Here is a 23552-nt window from a genome sequence, read left to right as displayed (position 1 = left end):
TTAATGATCTGAGGAGAGTATACGATGATGCAGTTGTTTTCCGGTTATTTCCCTTGCTCACACACATAATAACTACAGAACATGACATCCTTTATTAGGCCCATAACTGAACTGTCAAACGAAATGTAAAATTCACATTTTTTAAGATCCTTAGTGTGTCTGTCTTTGTTTTTGAGTACTCCCAAGGGAGTTTAGTCTTCCTAGTTTGCCTTGCCTTTTTTTTTTTTTTTTTTAACTTAAATGGCTGTAAGTTGTACCTTTCTTTTTCTTGAGACTGGTCTTCTCTGTATAGCCCTGGTTATCCTAGATCTCCACCAGGCTGGCCTTGAACCCAGAGAGACCTGTCTCGAAAGTGCTAGAATTACAGTTTCTACTTCAATCCTCCCAAACTTTTTTGCTTAGTGGCAAAATCCACAATAGGAATCTCGAACTTAACCTGCTGAGACTGAACTCTAATCATTGGTACATCCATCTCAGCTATGCGTTCCACTGAGTCTAACATTTTAGTTGCTACCTCCTAAAACTTGGAGAGCTCCCCTTGATCCATCACATTTCACATTCAACACATCAGCCCATCTCCCATCAATGAATACCCAGGACCACTTTCTGTATTCATACTGCTTTCTGCCTTGATACCACACAGTCTCTATAGTACATATATCAGAATCCTGCAGTAGCTTGCTCCCTGTTTCAGTAAGGCTGTAGTGCTAAGAACTTCCTTTCTGAGCTCTAGGTCCTTTTTCTGACCAGATGATCTAATTCATCTCTTGCCCACTGTGCTCAGCCTATTTCTGCCTTTTTTTTTTTTTTTCCTGTTTTTCAGACAGATCAACATGTTCCTCCCTTTGAATCTTTGCATGGTACATACCATGCTCTCTGGAGTATTGTGGGTGTCTATGCTAGTGTTTCAAATTTATCCTCACCATTCAGTCAAAATAGGGTTTAGCAAGTAAATACATATGCAAGGTCAGAGGACTCAGTTACCTTTTTGGTCTCAGTCACAGGCCTCCTTACATGTAGGGAATTGAACCCAGGACCCTGGACACACTGTGCTGTACTGGTCAGCCTGGAGTATGTAGTGAGTTCCAGGACAGCCAGAGCCACGTAGTGAGACCCTATCTCAAAAAAAAAAAAAAAAAGTTAATAAGATTTAAGACTCATTGATGTTGGGCAGGGGAGGTGCCTCCCCATCATGGGGCAGAGATCTGTGGATCTGTGAGTTTGGGGCTAGCCTGGTCTACAGAGCAAGTTCCAGGGAAGCCAAGTTGTTTATATTTACATTCTGTTGCTTTGCATAATACTGTGGCAATCAAGGAAACGTTCTGATAGCATGTTAAAGTAGAAACAAACAGTCTAAAGCATAGTACTTGGACTATAAATTTTTGGATGCCATTTTCAATGGTTGTCAACTTTATAAAGTTTTCTCATTAAAGGTGTAAAAATGCAGTAGAAAATGGTCTATAGCAACATTGACACCAGTTGGCCTGGGAACTGAGTTCTGCATTACAATTATCAAATATAATACACACTACAGGTTTGCAAGTTTGTCTTTTCTGTATTTTTGTTTGGTTTTTAAAACAGGGTTTCTCTGTGTAACATCCTGGAATTTGATTTGTAGACTAGGCTGGTCTTTAATACCATGCCTGGCTTTGTTTGGCTTTGTTCTTTTCTTTCTTCCTTTTTTTTTTTTTCTTTTTTCTTTTTTTTCCGGAGCTGGGGACCGAACGTAGGGCCTTGCACTTGCTAGGCAAGCGCTCTACTACTGAGCTAAATCCCCAACCCCTGTTCTTTTCTTTTCTTTTTTTTTTAAAAAGATTTGTTTATTTATCATATGTATGTGAGTACACTGTCACTGTCTTCAGATACACCAGAAGAGAGCATCGGATTCCATTACAGATGGTTGTGAGTCACCATGTGGTTCCTGGGAATTGAACTCAGCACCTCTGGAAGAGCAGTCAGTGCTCTTAACCACTGAGCCATCTCTCCAGCCCAAAATGTGTAGCTCAAGCTGCTCTCAAACTCCTGCCCCTACCTCCTTCACCAAATCCTACCTGCATGCGCTACCACAACAGGTTTTACTCTTAAGATAGGATCTCATTCAGGCTGCTTTTGAATTCTGAAACGTGCTTCTACCTACCTCCTAACTGAGAATCAGAGACCACCCCAGCCAACCCATTTTTAGACTACCTGTAATGCCCATCTGATACTTAAATTCATATACCATAATTTAACCTAGTTCTTACCATTGGCTATCTAATCATCTCTCCCCTCCCCCTCTCAGGGATCACTGTGGTATTTGTTTATCTTAGTGCAGATCTCTTCTAAAAATCACTTCAATTACCTGAAAACGAACAGTTGAGGCTGGAGAGATGGCTCTGGAGTTAAGAGCACTGTCTGCTCTTCCAGAAGACCTGGGTTCAATTACCAGGACCCACATGGCAGTTCACACCTATCTATAACTCCAGTTCCAGGGCATCTGACACTTTTACACAGATAAACATGAAGGTAGAACACCAATGAACATAAAAGTAAACTATACATTAAAGTGAGCAGGTGAAAGTTTTGAACACATTAAGTTGCCCTGGTGATTAATTTTTTTAACATACTTTGTTTTTTATGGTAGTTTTGCTTTGTAACATGACAGATCCAGTATATGGCCGTACAATATTAAGCAAGCACTACCAATTGAGTGTTAGCCCAGTCATCTTTACTGAATTTCTAGCAATACACTGCCATCTAGTGATAGGTTTGCATAAATTTTGTAAATTGTGTGAAGGTTTTAGTCCAATATTTTTCACTGGGAAAACCTTTCAGTAAAGAGATTCAGGATCTGCTGGGCATGGTGTGCACCCAAATCTCATCATCCGAATCTGTGAGTTCAAGACTGTGTGGTGTACATAGGACGGCTGGGGTTGTACAGTGAGACCTGTCTAAACAACAAAGAGACTGAGAGCGTGTGATAGTTAGCACTGGTTGTTAACTCTGCAGGATACAGAATCACCTGGAAGGAAAGCCTCTGGCATGTGAGGGACGATCTAGGTGAGTACCGTAGTTTGGGGTGGCTCCATTTCATGAGCTGATAACTGCTGCTGGCTCTGATGGTCCTGACTGGGCTGTGCTCTGACCCGCAGCTTCATACTCTTGCCTTCATATCTTCCCCACCATCTTGGGAATCCTCTCATACTACATTCAAGTAAACACTTAAGTAGTCTTGCTCGGATATTTTGTTTTAGCAACAAGGGAAGCACTAATATAGAACCCAAGTTATATGACCCCAAAAGGGGCAGGCTCATGTAACAGCCTAGAAATTACTAAAAGTGCTTTTAAATCTATAGCCTCTTGAAGAGGTGTGTTTTACTCACAGTAATAAGCTGACTCTCCTGGTGATGTCATTGGGGTTTTTACCTGTCTTACTGAAGATATTTGTAAAATTATGCAATATACATGAAGTTATTTAAAAGATTATTTTGATGTTAAATACATTATAGTCTTAGAGAATACATTTAACATTACTTGGAGATTTTGTCCATTTTTTGAGTTCATTCTGGGACTCAAACCCAGGGCCTTGCAGGTAGTAGGCAAGTAAGTACTCAACCACTGAGTAACATTCCAGGCTGTCATTTAACACTAAAAGATAAGCAAAAGGTAAACATTTTGACATTTACTTATTGGGAACCATGTTTCCTATAGTCAGAAGGCAATGTGAGAGAATTGGTTCTCTTAGATGTGGGGATCTCTGGGATTGAACTCAGAACATTGGGCTGAGGTTAGTCCAGGTTTGGGGTAGGGGAACAAGTGCTTTAACCACTGAGCCATTGTACAGGTTTATAGTAAGAATTCTGGAATTTTGTTGCTTTAAAAGCACAGAAATAGCCCAGTGTGGTGACACATGCCTTTAATCCCAGCAATCAGGAGGCAGAAGTAGGCAGATCTTGTCTACAGAGTGAGTGCAGGACAGCCAGGGTTGCACAGTGAAACCATGTCTTGAAAAGCATAACAAAACCAAAAGAACCCAGAAATACAAGAATGTGTTTTTGTTTTGATCCTGGTGTGGGGATATGGGGCTATTTCAAACTGACCACCACAGCTGGAATTTGTCTGGTGCAAATTGTCATAGCAAAGGCATGGGGTTTACTAGGTGTAGGTAGTTCCAGGATTGTCAGTGGTTAGTGTTCTGGGAGCTTTTCAGAGGGTATGTAAATGCTAGGGCCCCAAGAGCTGGATTGGCGGTTGGTGGTGGTTCAGGGGGGTTGGTGCAGTTTGTTACTAGTCCTGCTTTCAAAAAGAAAAAGAAAGCAGTCAGGGAACCCCCTGCCTTTCTCTACTCTTACTGTTGGGGAAGGAACAGCAGAGGGTGGAGTGGGATTAAAAAGTAGGAAGAACTAACAAAGTAGTCCAGCTACAAATGGCAACCAACCATAAAGAAAAAAATGGGAAATTTGATTCCAAATGGTAGTGGCAGAGGACAAAGGAAAAAAAAAAAAACCAAAAACATTTGTTGTAGTGACTACCACTGGCATACAACCAACTTCGGTTCCAGAGGGGATTTTCTGGGTTTTTAATTTTTTCTTTTTCTCCTTTGTATATTCTGTTTCAAAAAAGAAAAGAAAAGGTTGGAAGAATGGCTGAGCAGTTGGGAAATTTTGGTGTGGAAATGGAGGGGCCGGAGAAACAAAAAATGGCTGAATGGGAGAACAAAAGGGGTCACTCTGCCCTCTTCTGAGGTGCTGCAGAGTTGCCAGTGCAACTGGAGAGGTTACTGACGGAGATGGAAGCTCTTGGGAGGAAAGGAGCACCGGAAGAGAACAATGAGGCTCAGTCCTGGTGACTGAGCAAGAGAGTGGGCGTTCCCCATGGGAGGAAAGAGGAAAAAAAATTGTCCTGGAGGACTGTGAGGTCTGAGAAGCACTGAAAGGCTGGAGGACAAGCTGATGAAACAGCCAGTTTTGAGAGAAAGGGTTAATCCTAAACCAGCTGTGCTGCCAGAGTGGGAGGAGGGCAACCGGAGGTTATGAGATCACTATCAACTTTCCCAGTATTTTCTTTTTTTTTTTTTTTTTTTTTTGTCGGAGCTGGGGACCGAACCCAGGGCCTTGCGCTTCCTAGGCAAGCGCTCTAACCACTGAGCTAAATCCCCAGCCCCCCCAGTATTTTCTTTAATGGTGTGGAACAAAGGTTATGACAAGATAGGATGTATCCTATAGAAATAGTAGGTCTAAAGGCATTTTAAAGAGGCCATGGTTTCATTTGGATGCAGTCGCCTTATGTGGAACAAATTCTAAACTGAGTTACTCAACATAGAATTATTCCCCAAGACTTGAAGGACTGATAACAGCAGTTCTAGAGGCTGAGCCACAGTTGCAGTGGTTAGCACAGTAGAGGGAAGAAGCTGTGGACACTGAACAGCAGAACACGGAGGAGAAGGTATAAACTAAGGACAGTTGCTGGGTGAAGGGTGGTACTGTGGTAGATGAAAACAGGCCCAGTTTGATGATGTTTCTGTACAACAGTGCCACTGAGTGGCTTTAAGTGCTTGGAATAAAGGTGAGGAGCCAAGGTTCACCTTGTTTACAAAGATTATGCAAGGCTCTCAAGAAACCGTCATTGATGGTTTACAAAGATTAGTCTCAGGCTGGAGAGATGGCTCACTGACTGCTCTTCCAGAGGTTCTGAGCTCAAACCCCAGCAACCACATTGTGGCTCACAACCATCTTTAATGAGATCTGATGCCCTCTTCTGGTGTGTCTGACGACGGCTACTGTATATTCATATATAATAAATAAATCTTAGAAAAAAGATAAGTCTCCCCTGTGAACCAAGATGTATCAGACTCTGTTGCAAAGCAGAGGTTGATATAAACCTTGGTGTATGAGAATGCAAATATTGAATGTAAAAAAAAGTTATTAGAACATTAAAAGCATGAGCAGTGCCTACGGATGAATGGATAAGAGATACGACCAATATTGATCTGAACATGTAATACACTAGGTCAAGCTGTAGTTAGAGGTCTCCAATATCAAAATGCCCAGTGCTTCCATTGTGGGAAGTATGGCCATTTGCGACAGAATTATGAACAGGGCATCTCTAAAGGGCAATGATTTTTCTAAGTATAATCCAAAAGAAGGCCTATACTTCCGGGGCTTATGCAGGTGATGTTGCAAAGATGTCCAGTGTACCAGTGAGTACATCCAAAGAAGATGTTCAAGGTAATTTCTTACCATTAATGACCATTTTGGGGGTTGGGGATTTAGCTCAGTGGTAGAGTGCTTGCCTAGCAAGCGCAAGGCCCTGGGTTCGTTCCTCAGCTTCGGGAAAAAAAAAAAATGACCATTTTGTTACCATATCCAGTTGCACCAGGGTGGCCTTGGGAGCCCAGCTGCATACCTGAAGCAAAAAGTATGAGTCATTTGAGCCAAGGAGCGACATGCAGAAGAGGAGGTGCAGGCATCATTGCCCTGGATAAACAACTCACTCTATGTCAGAAAATTGAGTGTTATGAAGTAGCTATTGGAGTTTGTGGTCCTTTGCCCTCAGGGACAGTAGGAATAACCTAGGGAAGGAGTGGAGTGACTTCCCGAGGATTCGTTGTGCATCCAGGAATTCTAGATGAAGGTTTCAAAGGAGAAATAAAATAGTGATCTGCGTCAAAAGAGAGACGCAATTTAACACAGATGGTAGAGTTGCTCAGCTGCTACTGTTTCCCCACATCAAAGGCAAAGCCAGTCCAGAAGAAAGAGCAGGAGAGGTCCACTTAAAACCTTGGTCACTGAGCCAAAAACTCTTATTTTCATGGAAAATGTCTGTTTATAATTTCCCACTACACCCAGCATAGTTTAATTAATGGGGAAATGACGTGAGGATTCTGGAATTTTAGTTTAAGACAGAAATATAATGTGTTTTTGTTTTAATCCCAGGTGTGGGATATGGTGCTGTTTCAAACTGACCACAGCAGCAGACTATAATTTGCCTTGTGCTCTCCTAGAGGTGTGGTTTTGTCAGCTGGAGATAGTTTCTTTGACTGTGTGCTGTTTGGAATTCTGGGAACTTTTCAGAGGCTACATAAATGCTAGGACCCCAAGAGGCAGGTTTGGTGGTTGGTGGTCATTCAGCAGGTGTTGGCTGCAGTTTGTAAGTAGTCTTGTTCAAAAAAGAAACAAAAGGAAAGAAATTAGACTCAGGGATTTCTTCTGCACCCCACCCTACCCCCCCCAGTCCTCTTTCTCCCCCCCCCCCCCCGAGCTGGGGACTGAACCCAGGGTCTTGCGCTTGCTAAGCAAGCGCTCTACCACTGAGCTAAATCCCCAAACCCAAGGACCATAAACTCCAATGGCTACTTTATAACACTGAATTTTCCCAGATTCAGTGAGATGTTTACCCATGGACAAGTAAAAATTGTGAAATGGGAGTGGGGGAAAGGGTGGGAAAAAGAACTCACAAAGTAGAAAAGAGGAAACAAGAAAAGAAAATTTAGATTTAAGACTCTGTCTCCCCTCTATCCTTTCTCTCCTATCTAGTGATAGGGGTGACATGGGATGAGGGAATAAAGGGTGGGAAGAAGAACCCACAAAGTAGCAGAGACCAGCTACACAGGTTCTCATTTAAGGTTTTGGTTTTTAAACAAGTGTATGCTGTCCTAAGTTCTGAATAAAATGTAAGAGTCTGGACTTAACGCTTTTGGAAGATTTGTTTGCTCTTAGCCCTAGGTGAAAGTGTGTAGATCTATCTTCTTGAACCAGGGAAAGACACTTCTCCCAATGACAGAAGCGATGATTGTGCAATATGTCTGCACATTGAAAGAAAGCATTGTGCTATCTAAGAAGAGATAAAGACTAACATACTGGGCTGTCTAGAAGGAGGTAGAGACTATGTATACCGACCATTTTTCTCAGAGCTGTTGTATATGAGCATCAAAGCCCTTTTGGGCTCCTCATTTTAAGGAGTAAGGATGTGGATTTGTTTTATCTTGTAATCAAGGGAGAATGTTACAGGAATTCTTTTTTAGGAATCATTTGCAAATACACAATGTGAACTACTAGAATCAAAAACTGAGCAAGCGGGTTGGGGATTTAGCTCAGCGGTAGAGCGCTTGCCTAGGAAGCGCAAGGCCCTGGGTTCGGTCCCCAGCTCCGAAAAAAAAAAAAAAAAAAAAAAAAAAAAAAAAAAAAAAACAAAAAAACAAAAACTGAGCAAGCTCAGTATACAGGATTAATTTAGAAACCAATGTAGCCAATGTTAAGTTTGATAACTGCAAAGTCCTTTTTGCTGGAAGTTTTAAACTTATTGGAAGACATTAAGATAAATGAAAATTGGTGCACGTGCTTTGTTAGGAAGAGATAGTATTGTAATACAATTTCTCCTAAATTAGTTTTTAGAATCAAATTAAGTTGAATTAAAATCCCAAAAGATTTTGTTACAGAGTGTAAGAGTCTGGTTCAGGGCTGGAGAGATGGCTCAGCTCTTCCAGAGGTTCTGAGTTCAATTCCCAGCAACGACATGGTGGCTCACAACCATCTGTAATGAGGTCGGATGCCCTCCTCTGGTGTGTCTGAAGACAGCTACAGATACAGCTACAGATGTATGCATACGCATACATACAATTAATCTTAAAAAATGTTTTTAGAAAAAGAGTCTTGCTCAGAACTTTATATGGGAGTTGAGAGGCAAGTGAGTACTAAGAGGAAAAATATGAGGTAGGATTGTTTAGGGAGTGCCATGGCCTGCAGTAAGTAGGACAGCACAGTCTCCGTGCATTAGTAGGGAGGTTACAGGAAACAGTATGGACAGAAGCCATTCCTGTGAAGCTGATTGTGGTAGAGTGGGAATTGCTGAAAAAGCAGAGGTTACCACATGCTATATTATCTCATGTTATATAGAAATATCAACTCTGGGGAGGCCAAATAATTACTTGATGTTAGAGGCAAAAATAAAAGGAGATTAAAAATTAAAATGACCTTGAAGTTTGGGTATTTTTGTTTGCTTATTCAGACCAGTTTTACATTGTAGCCCAGGCTCCCTTGAAACTAATTTTTTAACTCAGGCTGGTCCCTTAACTAGTCCCTGGAAGTCCTGAAATTGACATCGATGAGCCACCACAGCTGGTGCAAAAGAATATTTTTAATACACGATAGTAAAAAGGGACAGTACTAGCTATTGAGTACATTAAGAACTAATGATAATTTAAATCGGGAATGGAGGTAAGGTCCTATACTGGGAGAATATTTGACATACACAACTCACTAAAGACTAAGTTTATAACAGGGCTGAGGCCACAGCAATAATAGAGTATTTGTGTGCATAATGCCTAGGTATGGTCTCCAGTGTAAAAGTGGGGGTTCTTCCTGTCCTCAGGCTCCCAGAATAACAAATTGTATTTCCAAACACCTTGGCCATAAGCTTTGGCTGTCCCCCACTAGCTCACATACTAATCATCCCGCTTTCTATTGGAAGGTCTGCCACACGGCTGGTTACCTCCGGTCAGCTTCCATGCTTCCGCCCTCCTCCATGTTCCCAGACAGTGCAGATTTATCATAACAGGGAAAGGCTAGTTGAAACCTTGAATAGCAAGTCAGGTGGGAGGCTGAGGCAGGAAGAACCCCACCTGACAAAAGGGGAGGTGTGGTAGAGGGGACAACAGATATGAATTGACTCTGTACAGAGACAGTCCTTAAATGTGAGACACAACTCATTAGAAATCTAGGAATGTGGGGGTTGGGGATTTAGCTCAGTGGTAGAGCGCTTGCTCTGGGTTCAGTCCCCAGCTCCGAAAAATAGAAAAGGAAAAAAAAATCTAGGAATGTATGTTAAGATCACAGGTGCTATTTTACAACCATAAGATTGGAGAAAATGCTTAAGCAGTTGTGTATTTCAGCTCAGATATGGTGCAATAGAAAACAGTATAGTTGGAAGTGTAGATTGGCCTAGCATGTCTTGTATGTGTTGGAGGAATTTGTCTTCACGTAAGAGATACTTATAAGAATATAGTATTGTAATATCTTAAAAGGGGGAGGGGGAACAGCTCAAGTACCCAGTGTAAATAGTATAGTCATATAATAAAACATTTTGTAGTCTGATACCATTAACTCTTAACTAGGTATACCAATACATAGGAGTCATGAAATTATCTTGACTTCAAGAAGATAGAAAAATTCTCAATATTCCATTTATGTACATTCCCAGAAAGGCAAAATTGCAAATATGGTGGGTTTTATATTAAATAATATAAGAAAGTAGTACAAGAAAACGGTGAACAAGATCAGCATGTTAGTTGTAGGGCAAGGAAGTAGAGGGGTTCATCCAGTCAAGGAGAGCCTCGGAGACTACATGTGTGTCCTGATGTGGCTCTCATAGGAGCTCCCATCTTCTATTTCACTGCCTGAGCTGCAAACAACATTTCCACGCATGTGTGTGCACATGCACATACATGCATATATATATATATATATATATATATATATATATATATATATACAGTACAATAACCTATTACACAAAATGTGTTCTAGACAATTTAAGCTATTGTTATGCCTAGAAATGATAGAAGAAATCTTAGATATTTCTCCCAAAACATGACAAAGATACTACTTTAAAATAATTCTTTGCTCAGAGAATTTAAATGTGGAGAAAGGTAAGTTAAAATGATTTAAAAGTTACTCTTACTTTGAATTTTTATTTCAAATAAAATCAAGACGTATGTTTCTTAGGAATGAGATTTTGATGCTGTTTTTCTTTCAGAGTAGCCCTAAGGTTATTCTTCAAATAGCAGTGGGTAGAGGAAAATTCCAGTGCTAGACTGAGGGTCAGGACAAGTGCAGCTAAGGGATAGTAGGTTTGAGCCAGTGGCAAGTAAATCTAAAAAGCCTCGGGTCTCATATGATGCCTCAAAAAGTAGCAGCATTCATTCATTCTGACAGGATAGTGGGACCTAAACATGCATCCTGTGCATCATCAGCCTCTCCTCAAGCATAGTGCTGGAAATGTTCTCTGCGAGTTAACGCTGACCAGAATCTTTCCATGTCAGACTATTTCTTTCCCAGGAGAGACTAGTTTGTTTCCTCCCTCCCTCCCTTGTTTTTTCTCCAAATACTACTTTGAGTCCAAGCACTAGCATAATTATGAAAGGAAAATATACCCAAATCAGTAGTACCACATGTAGACACTAGGTGCAGCTCTTGTGCTGTGATCACCGTAACATAAAGCAACGTGAATTGAAATCTTAACACATTTATGTTTAAAGGACACATACAAGCCCAAAGAGGTCACCTTCCCAGAAAACGCTTTCAAAACACCCGGACTTTCTATCCAGGCTATGGGAAGTTTCCTATATAAAACTAGACCCTAAAGTCTGGGGGAAATGGTTGATTTCTTCAATACTGAAATCTCAACAAAAATTAAGACAAGAGTGGAGACATGACCTGTGATGATTAGTCCCAATTGTCAGTTTGAGCTAGGACTTGGAGATAGGGCCCTGGGCATGCATGCCTTTGAGGGATTGTCTTAGTTAGGTGAGTTGAGGTAGGAAGACTTTCCCACAGAGGGTAGCACAGTTCCATGGGTTACGGTCCCATATTGAATAAAAAGGAAGGTAGCTGAGCAGAGACATTCATCTCTGCTTTCTGATTGGATGCAAGGTGATGAGCTTTAAACTCCTGCTATCTTTTGTCCTCTACGTTGAACATGAACAGCGAGCCAAAACTAAACCCTTTGTCTCTTAGATTGCTTTTGTCAGGGTACTATATCACATCAGAAAGTCAAGACGCTCATTTAAAAGATGGGTGTGGAAGATGCCTTAGTTGGTAAAATGACTGCCATACAGGGTAAAGACCTGAGTTTAAATCTCTAGCACTAGCATTAAAAAAAACTGGCAGTGGGGGGTGACGTGGTGTGGTTGCTTATGTTTGTAACTCTAGCGCAGGGTTGGGGAGGAAGGGCAGAGCCTTCTGACTTGCCATTCTAGGTATTCAGTGAGTACTGAGTTCCGTGAAAGATGAGGTGGAGTGCACACATGCATACTGTCTAATTAGGGTTTACTGCTGTGAACAAACACCATGACCAAAGCAACTCTTAGGAGGAAAACCATTTAATTGGGGCTGATTTACAGCTTCAGAGGTTCAGTCCATAGTCTAGGCAGGAGCATGACAAGCATCCAGACAGGCATGGTGCAGGAGTTGCTGAGAGTTCTACATCTTTGTCTGAAACCGCTAGAAGAAGACTGACTTCCAGGTAACTAGGAGGAGGTTCTCAAAGCCCACACCCACAGTGACACACCTACTCCAACAAGGCCACGCCTTCTAATCATGCCACTCCCTGGGCCAAGCATATTTAAACCACCACATTCCACTCCCAGGCCCCTATATCCCTGTTTCAAACATGAGTCTGGGGGTCATACCTAACCAGAGCATAATGCAAAATACATTTAATTCAACTTCAAAAGTATCCATATTTTATAGTGCTCTCAACAAAAAAAATCCAAAGTTAAAAGTCTCTTCCAAGATTCATGCAGTCTTTTAACTGTAATCCCCTATAGAGTCAAAAATACTGGACCAAAACAAGACAGAAAACCACCTGGGCAAACCCCACATCTCTATGTCTCATGTCAAAGGGCTGGCTCTTCAGATCTCTAACTCCTTTCATGCTTGTTGACTGCTGTTGGTAGATCTGTCATTCACTAGCAACAAATTTCATTCTCTTGGACTGGTTCCACGCCCTCTTAGCAGCTTTCCTCAGCAGGTATTCCCATGCTCTGACATGGCTAGCATCTTGGGTTATCTAAGGCAACTTCCACTTATTCCAATGTCTGGGATCCACACTTGATCTTCTGGGCTCCTTCAAAGAGCTTTGGTCACTTTTTCAGTACTGCACTTTATAGCACTCCAGGCTCTGGTTGACTCCGAGATTCCATTGCTGCTGCTGTTCTTGGTGATCATACCACAATACTGGCATCTCTTAACTCTCTGGAGTCTTCTGCTGCAACTAGGCTTCACCAATAGTCTTTTATAGGCTCTCTTCATGGTGCCAAGCCTCAGTTTCTTGGCATGACCCATTCATTCTTGGGACATCACTGCAACTGAGGCTGTGCTTCCACCAATGGTCTTCCTTGGCCTCTCACAGTGCCAAGCCTCAGCTGCTCTCCATGACCCCTCATGCCTTCAAAACAAGTACCACCTGGGTGACTCTTACACACTACCAGGTGCAGCACGAAGTACAACCTTGACTATCTCATTTCCCAGAAGACTTCACCTCAATGATACTGGTCTCTTCTTAATCACTACTAATTTCTTAGCTCCAGTTAACCAGCATCAATTGTCCCAGTAGTTCGTTCTATTTTTCACTCTAAAGCCAGAGCCACATGGCCAAAGCTGCCAAGTTCTGCTGCTTGCTGGAACATGCCTCCTTGTTCTATTACATTATCACCAGCTTTCTGTTTTACATCCCCCTCACTGCCTAAGCTTGGCTATTCTGGAACTTGCTCTGTAGATTGACCTTGAACTCAGAGCTCTGCATGCGTGTCTCCTAGGTGCTAAGATTGAAAAGTATGTCCCGCCATGCCTGGACTTAAGCTGTTCTCTATTAGCACTTACTCTGTGGTGCTCCTTACTTAACTGGGTGGGATCTTGCCCCAACGTCACCAACCCTTTAGTCTGTTTATCTCCTGAAATGTAGGATTTAGCTCCATTGCACTTCCTGGTGCCCTTTTACTCCTTGATCCATACATTTTGTACTTCTTTTCTCTTTAAGCTTGCTACTTTTCATTAAAAATCTTTTAGTAAGAGTGAACTTTAGTAACCACACAACAGAATTTATACCAGGCTGTTTTGAGAATTCATTGTCAAAGCAATTACTCTAAATCTCTTCACCTTAGCCTTCTCTTTGGACAGTGGCAAAAAGCAGCCACATTCTTCACCAAAACATCACAAAAACAGTCTCTAGGCCACACACTAAAAGTCTTGTCCTCTGAAACCTCTTGAGCTAGGTCCCTATAGTTCAAAACACTCAGCAACGCTATCTTCCATGCTTCCACTTAGGACCCATCAAGCCCCACTTAAAGCATTCTGCTGTTCTACAAAGTTCCAAAATCCACATTCCTCCAAACAAAAGCACACTTGGGCCTATCACAGCAATACCCTACTTCTGGTAATAATTTCTCTCTTAGGGTTTCACTGCTGTGAACAAACACCATGCCTAAGGTAACTCTTATAAGGAGAACATTTCGTTGAGGCTTACAGCCTCAGAGGTTCGGACCATTAAGGTGGGAACATGGCATCCAGGCTGGCATGGTTCAGGAAGAGCTGAGAAGCCTTTATCTGAGGGCTGCTAGAAGACTGGCTCCCACATGATTAGGAGGAGGGTCTCATTGCCCACCCTCACAGTGACATACTTTTCCCAACAAGGCCACCCCTTCTCTAACGAGGCCACATTAATAGTGCCACTCCCTGGGCTAAGCATATTCAATCTCTCTCTCTCTCTCTCTCTCTCTCTCTCTCTCTCTCTCACGTTTCCAGAAGACAACTTGAAAAATGTGTCAAAATTATCACAAGGATGCTTTACAAATTTAAAAGCACAGACAACTAAGAAAAATCAGGAAATTCATATATGAAGAAACTGAAAATGTCAACAGAGATTAAAAAGTGTAACAAAGAGCAAAGCTGTCATGAAACTAAAGAATCTATCACTGTACTGAAAATCTTGCCTTAGGGATTTGGTAGCAGATTTGAACAGGCATGTATTAGCTTTGCATAACTATAACAAAATATAAGCATCATTTTTTAAATTGGCTTACAATTTTTGATGTTTCTATTCAAGGTTAGACAGTCCTATGGCTTTGGATCTCTGGCATTAATACTGAATGGCCATGGTGGAGTTCATATAGTTAGGGGCCATCTAGAATAGGCTGAGGCTAGTAGGTGGTCTTCCTGGAGGTGGCCCACCATTTTTGCATGGTGTGCCATGGGTGAGCTTGATGGCAGGGTCCCAAAGAGACTCCATCCCAGAATTGCTTCTTGCAGCTGATATGCCTTTTCGGTCATTATTAACATAATAATTCCTGGGCATTAGCCCACCCTGTTGATCAGATTTCCCACATGTCAACATAAAGATGAACTTCCATGAATTAATGCTGTTTAGATGAATTAATGATTCTATAGAATTCCTTATTTCGATAATTTTAGGAAGAAAGTTTTAAGAGATGGACTTAGTTGCTTTGCTAAAAAGATGTACTAATGTCAGAATCAAGAATAGAATGTGCCCACTCCTTACTAAAAAGAGAAATAGACTTGGGCCAAATTTGTGTTCAAGGAAAAACATTTAGGTCCAAGGATAAAGCCACAAGTGTGCACCATGATAAGGCAAGGCCATGTGAAACTGTTCCTTTGAACTTATAATGAACATATTAGAATGAAACTCTTGCTTTGAACTTAAAGTCAGCATCCTCTGTAATTCCCATTTTATCTCTGAGGTAATTTGCTAAAGAAGTTTTTATCTAAGAAGGTATGAAAAGAAGTAAAGTTGTTGGCTAGATGGTTTGGTTGGGTGTCTCTGCCCCATCTATCCATCCCTGTGTATATGTCTGTGTATGTGTGTGTGTGTGTGTGTGTGTGTGTGTGTGTGTGTGTGTAAGCATGCATGAGTAGTGGTGGAGAGTATGAGACAGGTGCCTGGGCCCAACAAAACTGTGAATGTGTTAATGTGTGAGCATACGAATGAAAATGAAAATGTATTTGTGAATGTCTATGTGTCTGTGCATATTTGCCTGTATAAAACATCTTATTTTCCTTTCCTTCCTCTCTGGTTCACAAATTGTTAAGCAACCAGGGCAGTGAAGGGCTTCTGGCTGCCTGACCAGAGCAGGGAGCCCTAGCAATAAATTCTTTCCCTAATCACCCTGTTGTTAGCAACAAGTGTCAATAGATCCAGAGACCTGTAGCCTCAGAGTCTGGCCTCAGAGTAACTTAAGTCCAGATAGGCATTTGCTATTATAGAAAGCAACTTCTACATTTGCAAGACCAAGTCTTGTCCCTACCAGTGTCCTTCAGGAGGACCCAGCCTAGGCTAAGCTCCCAGCAACACATGTTGAAGTAAATCATCTACACAAGGCAGGCAGCAGCGAAGAGATCAGATGACATACATCCTCTATTCCCTTTTCAGGTTAAGGGAACTAAAGAACTTCCCGTAAGCTGCTTTTCAGTCTCTCCGGTCTTTCAGTAGCACCACACTGGGGACCACATCTTTAATATTTGCACTTTTGGTAACACTCATCCAAACCATAATGAGGTAAAATAAAGATTCAGTGAACCTGCCGGGCACACTGAAATCCCAACTCAGGAGGCAGAGGCAGGTGAATCTCTGTGATGGAGGCCAGTCTGATCTACAGAGTTCTGGGACAGCCAGAGCTACATATTGAGACCCTGTCTCCAAAAAACAAAAAAGAATCAGGAAAACTAACAGGCAACAATTTTTGAAATTACCAGGGCAGAGGAGGACAAACAATGAGGAGAGCCTGTGGCACCAAGGAACTGAACAACAGGCACATTACGGACATGCAGGGTGAGGAGGAAGCAGAGAACCTACTTGAAGATCAGAGAGAGATGGACACACGCACAAAAGGCGCTCGGATAACTTCACAGGAATAAACCATAGTCAGACTGCCAGAACCATAGAGAGGATCTTAAGAGGATCGAGAGAAAACATGTACAAGAGAGGTCCTGATAGATTATGAAATTTCTCGGCACAAACATTGTATATAAGAAAAGAATGATGTGAAATATTCAAAGTACTGTCAGTCAAGAATATACCTAGAAAAAATATTAAGAGACTAAAGCTACTTTGGGAGACCTAGATAAACAGAAACAATTCTTACTGCAATATCACACATAAAATACTAAAAGAAGTCCTTTAAGAGACTTAAATATCTATGAATTTTGGTATCCATATGGGGATCATGTCCAAATACCACTGTACACATGTATAACCAATCTTGCTTTTAGATTAAAATAAATGTATGGGTGTTTTGCCTGCATGTGATTGTGTGTGTCATGTGCATGCCTGATGCCCATGGAAGTCAGAAGAGGTCATGGAGTTACAGATGATTGTGAACCACCATGCGGGTGCTGGGAACTCAACCTGCACCTCTGCAAAACAGTCAGTGCTCTTAACTTCTGAGCTATCTCCAGCCTCCAGCCTTCTTCATGTGTGCATGTGTGTTGTGTGTGTGTGTGTGTGTGTGTGTGTGTGTGTGTGCTCAACACACAAGTATGTACACATGTTCAGGAGCACATATGCCACAACTACACATGGAGATGTCAGTGGACAATTTAAGGGAATCACTTATCTTTCCTTCCTTACACTGTGGGTTCCAGTGACAAAACAGGTCATCAGCCTTGGCAGGAAGTACCTTCACACAATCATTTCCCTGCCCCGAACATGCAGCCAGTCTTAGTGTAGTGTAAGTGTAGTATGTTTGTTTGCTTTCTGTTGCTTTGATAAACACCATGTTAAAAAACCTGAGGGAGAGAAAGGTTTATTGGCTCATACTTTTAGGTAACACTCCACCCTGGAGGGAAATCAGGGCAGGAGCTCAAGCAGGAGCAGAGGCAGGAAACCATAGAAGAAAACTGCTCGCTGACTTGCTTCCTGGCTCAGTTTTAGTTTCTTTGGGGGATGAGAGAGGTGGGGAGGTTGGGACAGGGTTTTTTTTTTTTTTTTTTTTTTTTTTTTTTTTTTTTTTTGTATAGAACTGGCTGTCCTAGAACTCGCTGTAGATCAGGCTGCCCTTGAACTCAGATCTACCTGCCTCTGCTTCCCAAGTGCTGGCTTTAAAGGCGAGTCCCACCACCACCTGGCTTAGTTACCTCTTACAGAGCCCAGGCCTACTTGCCTAGGCACACTTCTGTCACAGTGAGCTGTACATCAGTGTTAGGATCCAAGAGTTTGGGAAATAATCCACCACGAAAACCAAGTTCAAGCCAACAAAAATGTCTCTATTCAGAAACTGATATATCAGGGAAACAGCTGGGTTTGGGATCTAAATCATTGGGAGGTGGGGCAGGGGGAACAACACAGCACAAAAAAACCATAAATTAGGTATGATAGGAGCGGCCAATCAGGTACATGCATGTTGTATGTTTCTAACCATTTTTCACACCAGACATCTGAAGTGGGTTACTACCTGTCAGTACTTAGATGGCTTGGCCTGGAGAGAGACCAGCTGCAGGGTTTTAGTCCTGCCCAGATGCTGACCAGCAAAGTGTAGGGTAAGATGATGTTGTGTAAGTCCCTCCGGCCCATTCTTAGAAGTTAGTTCAGTACAAAGTGGAGACTGTGTACAAGATAGAGTCTCTGAAGTCGAAGGGGCCGCCAACATTACCAATCAAAATGTCCCTACAGGCCAGCCTGAGGGAGAAGGTTCTTTAGGTGAAGTTCCTTCTTACCAGGTGTGTCTGTTGCTATCTGAGATTAGCCATCACAACACAGGATCCCGCAGAGATTTCAAAGGTGGATAAGTAAGCTGGGTGGTGGGACCCACACCTTTACACCCTGCAGTTGGGGAGGCACAGGCAGGTCAATCTATGAGGCCAGCCTGGGCTACACAGTGAATTCCAGGACAGCCTGGGCTACACAGAGAAACCCTGTCTCCAAAACAAACAAACAAAAAAACAAACAAAAAAACCAAACACCCTGGGAATCTGAAAAGATGACTCAGCAGTTAAAGCATATGTTGTTCTTTCAAAGGACCAGCATTGGGCAGCTTACATCTTTTGTAACCACAGCTCCAGGGAATCTAACACCCTCTTCTACCTCCACAAACAACACACACACACACACACACACCCTTTAAAATTATCTGTGGCCTGGAAGAAATTCTATTCTCAGCTTCATTTTGTGGCAAATGACTGTTAATGGAAAAACTCCTGGTTGCTTGAGGTGTAGGGAGTAACTTAATGTCGAATGTTCAGCCCTTTTTAGCTGTTGGAACACTGAGGAGGAAGGGTCAGGAAGATACAAAATCTAAAGTGGGAGGGAAGCACTATTTTCTAGGCACATGAGAGTTGCAATAACCGTGAAGTCACGGCAGCTCTGGTTGCCTGTCCTGGGCCTGCAGGAGCCAGACTGTCACCATTTGGTCTGTACGGAGGAAGCAGCCACTGAGTGTTGCACCTCCATGGAAGATGCCGGCTATTGATATATACTTGGGGATTGTGAGTCACTGTCTTCGGGAATGTAGACACTAGTGAGTTTACCAGACCTCAGCCGCTAGTTCTATAGCCTTGGTCATGGGTCATTTACAAATTGTTGAAAACATCTCAGAGTCTTCAAAGTGTAATTTCAGTGAAGCCGTGAAGTGGACACTGGAGAAATAAGCTTTATAGAATATAAATAACTGAATAGGATAATATAAATGAGTGGTGCATCATCTTTTAAATATATTTTCGTGATTTCTGGGACCTGGAAAGTTCCAGATCAAGAATAGATGGCCTCACATGACTGCAAGTCAGAAGCAGCCGGTGAAGCTGCTTATTCTGAAGAGATCGCTTAGGGACATAGCAGCAAGGCACCTGGAGCCAATTTTGTATCACACAGGAACTGTGATTTCTAAAGGTGCTAATTCAGCTGCAGGTGACTTGTTCATGGTAAGATGATGCTGGGAACTTGTGGGTTTCAAATGTTTATATCTGGATTGGTACCCTCCCTTATTTTCCTCCTCTGCTGCACAATTACTGACCATAATTATTAGAAAGTCATGCTTGTTCTTCTGCAAACTCCTCTTCATCTCATAGTCTATGTCTTCAACAAAGGTTCTTATTTACATAGGGTGTCAGTCCTCTGGGCTCCTGCTTCATCTTTTTTTTTTTTTTTTAAGATTTATTTTTATTTAGAAGAGTACATCGTAGCTGCCTTCAGCCACACCAGAAGAGGGCATCAGATCCCATTACAGATGGTTGTGAGCCACCATGTGGTTGCTGGGATTTGAACTCAGGACCTCTGGAAGAGCAGTCAGTGCTCCTAACCACTGAGCCATCTCTCCAGCCCTCCTGCTTTATCTTGAAGCTGCACTCCAGACAGCTCCCAAACTGATGCATTTCCCATAGCTGTTGCTTCTCTTGTTATACTTGTCCTTAGGAAGGGCCAATAAATGGTCCTTTTGCCACCAAGCCGCAACTGTTGCTAAAGACTATGGAAGAGGTTTTCTGCTTGTTTCTCTGTTGCCAGGACGCTGATTGTGTTGTTGTTGTGTCATGCATCAACGTGGTAACCCAGGACTGACCACTGAAAACTGAGGCTCCCATTCAGCCCCAGTGGAGATGACAAAGGTGAATCCTTCCATACCAATCTTGTCCTTTCCCCAACAAAACCTGGAAAGGCCCTCTCTTCCACAGGCTCTCAGCGAGCGTTTCATACAGAAATCCCGCCAAGTTGTTGCAGTAATGGAATAACTAAAGAATTCAATGCCTAACCAAAAGGAAACTCAGCTAAGAGAAGCTGAGAAGGTGGCACAGTTGGGAAAGTGCTTGTCACCCAAGCATGAGAATCTGAGTTCAATGCCCGGTGCCCACATAGAAAGCAAGGCAGGGTGGTGCAAACCTGTAATCACCATGCTGGAAGGAGAGGCAAAACCAGTGGGTTCCTGGAGTTCAGGTCATTGGTAAACAAAGCTAGGGAAATCAGTGAGGTCCTACTATTGCCATCTGACTTCCATAGATGTGTACACACACACACACACACACACACACACACACACACACACACCAGGAAAAAGAAAGGAAACACAAGAGAAGCATAGAGCTACAGACAAGGTTCCAGAGTTTGAGGCCAGCCTGAACTTCAGAGGCAATTCAAGGCCAGCTACTGGAGACCCTAACTAAAAAAAACAGAACAAAAACGATGTAGAAACCAGAGAGAGTTAAGGAGGCCTTCTGGGGGAGGAAGAGGCCACAGCTGCGCTCACCATTGAAACAGAAGGAATCGCCCATTATAGATTGGGGTAAAGAGAAGCTGACCTATTTTTAATTGAAATGTAATGGCCATTTAGTAGCAGAGAAAGTCTACATCCAAACACTCACTGTGTTTGTTTAAGAGTCAAAGCTTCTTACTCAAGGGGAATGGGCAACGACAATAGAAGTAAAGAGGGAGCCCCTCTTGAGGCGTGTGGTCATTCTGTTAGTTCAAAGAACTTCCTGAAGGCACAGGGAACAAGGAAACTCGAACACTGAAGATGTCTATTAAAATTTAAGGGGGGAAAAACCGGATCACTGCAGTTCAGACAGGATGCAAATTACTAAGTGTGAGGTAAGGGTAAGCAGAGACGCCAGGTCCAGAAGGAGGGGGCTCCAGCTCTTCTCAGTGCTCAGTGTGAGGGGCTGCAGAAAACTCAACAAATGTAGGACACCTAGGAGCCCTTTAGGGCACAGAGTTCTGCTTCAGTACGTAAGGAAGAAACTGTGTGCCTCTACCCAGTGTAACACCTTTATCTCAGTTCCCTGAGAGGCCAGGACAAGATTCACAATGGAGAAAAATCATAGGTGTGCAAACTGTAGGAAACCATTCACGCGTCCTGGCCCCCTTCAAAACTATGTAAGGGTTCACAGCAGAGACTCTGATTGCAGAGCATGAGAAGTCCAAACTGCAGCGCGCTGTTTGCTTAACACAGGGTCTCTCCACATAGCCCTGGCCATCCTGGAACTCACTGTGTGGCCTCAAACTCACAGGGCCACCTGTCTTTGCCTCCTGAATCCTAGGACTAAAGGTGTGTGCCGCCACATCTTTGTAGTAAAAATTAAAAGGATTAATTTTTCTCCACATCTTTCTAGTAAAAATGGCGATATATAATAAAAGTTCCATCAATATAACACTCTGGAACCTCTTTAGTCTTCTCTGTACACTTTGGAAAGAGACAGAAACATTGATTAAAATAAATCTAAAAATTATTTCTCCTACATGTGTGGACACAAACTGCATCAAAACCTTGTCAAAGTGAAAAATAGTACAAAATTGTCACTGTTCTGTGACAAATTTCAGTGTGCTGTGAAAATCCTTCATAGGGGCGTAGGAAAGCAGCCACCGAAGGCCAGAGGATGGGTGGGCAGTACCTGTGCTAGAGGCCTCCGCTGACAGAAACAAAGCCTAAACTGAAGAACAGAGACAGCAAAACAACTCGTTAGGCTCCTACTGTGTCCCCACAGTGGCAGGATGTTCACCTGTGGTTCTGAGACGGAGTGACAGGGCCTAAACACAGGGAGATGGAGCTCCGGGACATCGTTAGTCCTCAGATGGAAGGCTCTGCTGGAGGAAGATCCCTCATGACCTAAAATAGCGAAGAGGCAGAAAACTTAACAAACAAACAAACAACCAGCACAGCCAGCCACAGCTCAGTTATGACTTAATTTCATCCCAGTATTACAGAGAAGGGTGGAAACCACCTTCAGTCAGTCACCATAGAGACGAAGTTGCTATTGCAGTTGATATTACAGTTTTATTTCTGGTTACTTAGTAAGCTTAAATGTGTGTGTGTGTGTGTGTGTGTGTGTGTGTGTGTGTGTGTGTGTAAAGTGGATTTGGATTCATATGTGCATATAATTTACTCAAAATAGATCATAAACTCAAATGTGAAACTTAAAGCTTAAATAAAATTTTGAAAGAAAACAGAGCCAAAAAAAATAATCTTTGGACTAAAGTAAATACAGCCCATAAAAGCAAGCTATAGATTAGATCTAATGATAATTAAAAACCTGTCACTCTTCCACAGCTGGTGTTAGGAAAGACAAGCCACACAACAAAAGAGAAAATGTTTACTTACAATGCACAAGGCAAGTACCTGTTTAAGTACTTTAAAAACTGAGCAATAAGAAATAATAACCCCCAACCCCCCTGGCAATGGGCAAAGAGGCACCTTGTTGTTAATGGTGTTGTTCTTCCATCAGTCAGGTAGAGGGTGCAGTCCTATGTTCATCCTAGATTGATGCCTGGCTTGGCGGCCAAACCTGTCTTCTGCCTAGGACTCATTAAAATAAAAACAAATTAAATCTAGGCTTCACAGCCTGGAGGAGGAGGAAGACAAAGATCTGTGGACTGCCATGCCACTCACAGACACACCCTCCCTGGAGATCCAAGGCGGGAGAGGGGTAGCCTGTTGTGAGTGACCAGCCCCACCACCTGGGACCATGCTGGGGTCCCAAGCCAAGCTGCTGCTAAAGGCTATGTCTGAGTCCGTGGCTGTGCAGTGGCAGGAGACTGTGTCAGTGTCCATGTGAACATGGGAATGTACCTGGTCACGGCGATCTGCAAGAACCACATGGATATCCAGGGGCTCTGTATAATTGGACCCACCTCTCACTGGATGTGTCCTTCTGGAGAGCTGGCTCTGTCTCTCACAGGCAGGAGCACTTGCCCGGGCAGCACAGTGAGGCTGGCCTTGGTAGCAGGGGTGTGGATAAGCTGGCCCCCAGGGTGTGTGTGGGAGACCTGAACCCACACTGGTCTGCCATGGGGTGGGTGCAGGGATGATGCCCTGCCTTCCTTGCCCTCACCATCTGTAGCACTTGGGTGAGCTGTCCTTGGGGTCA

General features: G+C 42.7%; 1 long non-coding RNA gene and 1 other non-coding gene across 2 annotated transcripts in view; one reads left to right on the top strand and one right to left on the bottom strand.

Annotated features, from left to right (window-relative positions):
* LOC148004692 (uncharacterized) overlaps window positions 1-23254 on the bottom strand; it is a 28002-nt gene extending 4748 nt beyond the window's left edge. Inside the window, exons 1-3 of the long non-coding RNA XR_015625335.1 lie at window positions 22880-23254; window positions 22188-22294; window positions 985-1115 (exon numbers count right to left, since the gene is read on the bottom strand). This is a non-coding gene — a long non-coding RNA (uncharacterized LOC148004692). The remainder of the gene's footprint in view (window positions 1-984; window positions 1116-22187; window positions 22295-22879) is intronic.
* LOC120093975 (small nucleolar RNA SNORA48) lies at window positions 22853-22994 on the top strand. Its single transcript, XR_015626249.1, has one exon. It is a non-coding gene; the product is annotated as a small nucleolar RNA SNORA48 (small nucleolar RNA).
* Window positions 23255-23552: the final 298 nt, after the last annotated feature.

This window comes from Rattus norvegicus, chromosome 7 (assembly GCF_021556685.1).
Source record: "Rattus norvegicus strain SHRSP/BbbUtx chromosome 7, alternate assembly SHRSP_T2T, whole genome shotgun sequence".
Lineage (NCBI taxonomy): Eukaryota > Metazoa > Chordata > Mammalia > Rodentia > Muridae > Rattus > Rattus norvegicus.
The sequence above is the reverse complement of the archived record's forward strand: the minus strand, read 5'-3'. Positions and strand labels throughout refer to the sequence as shown.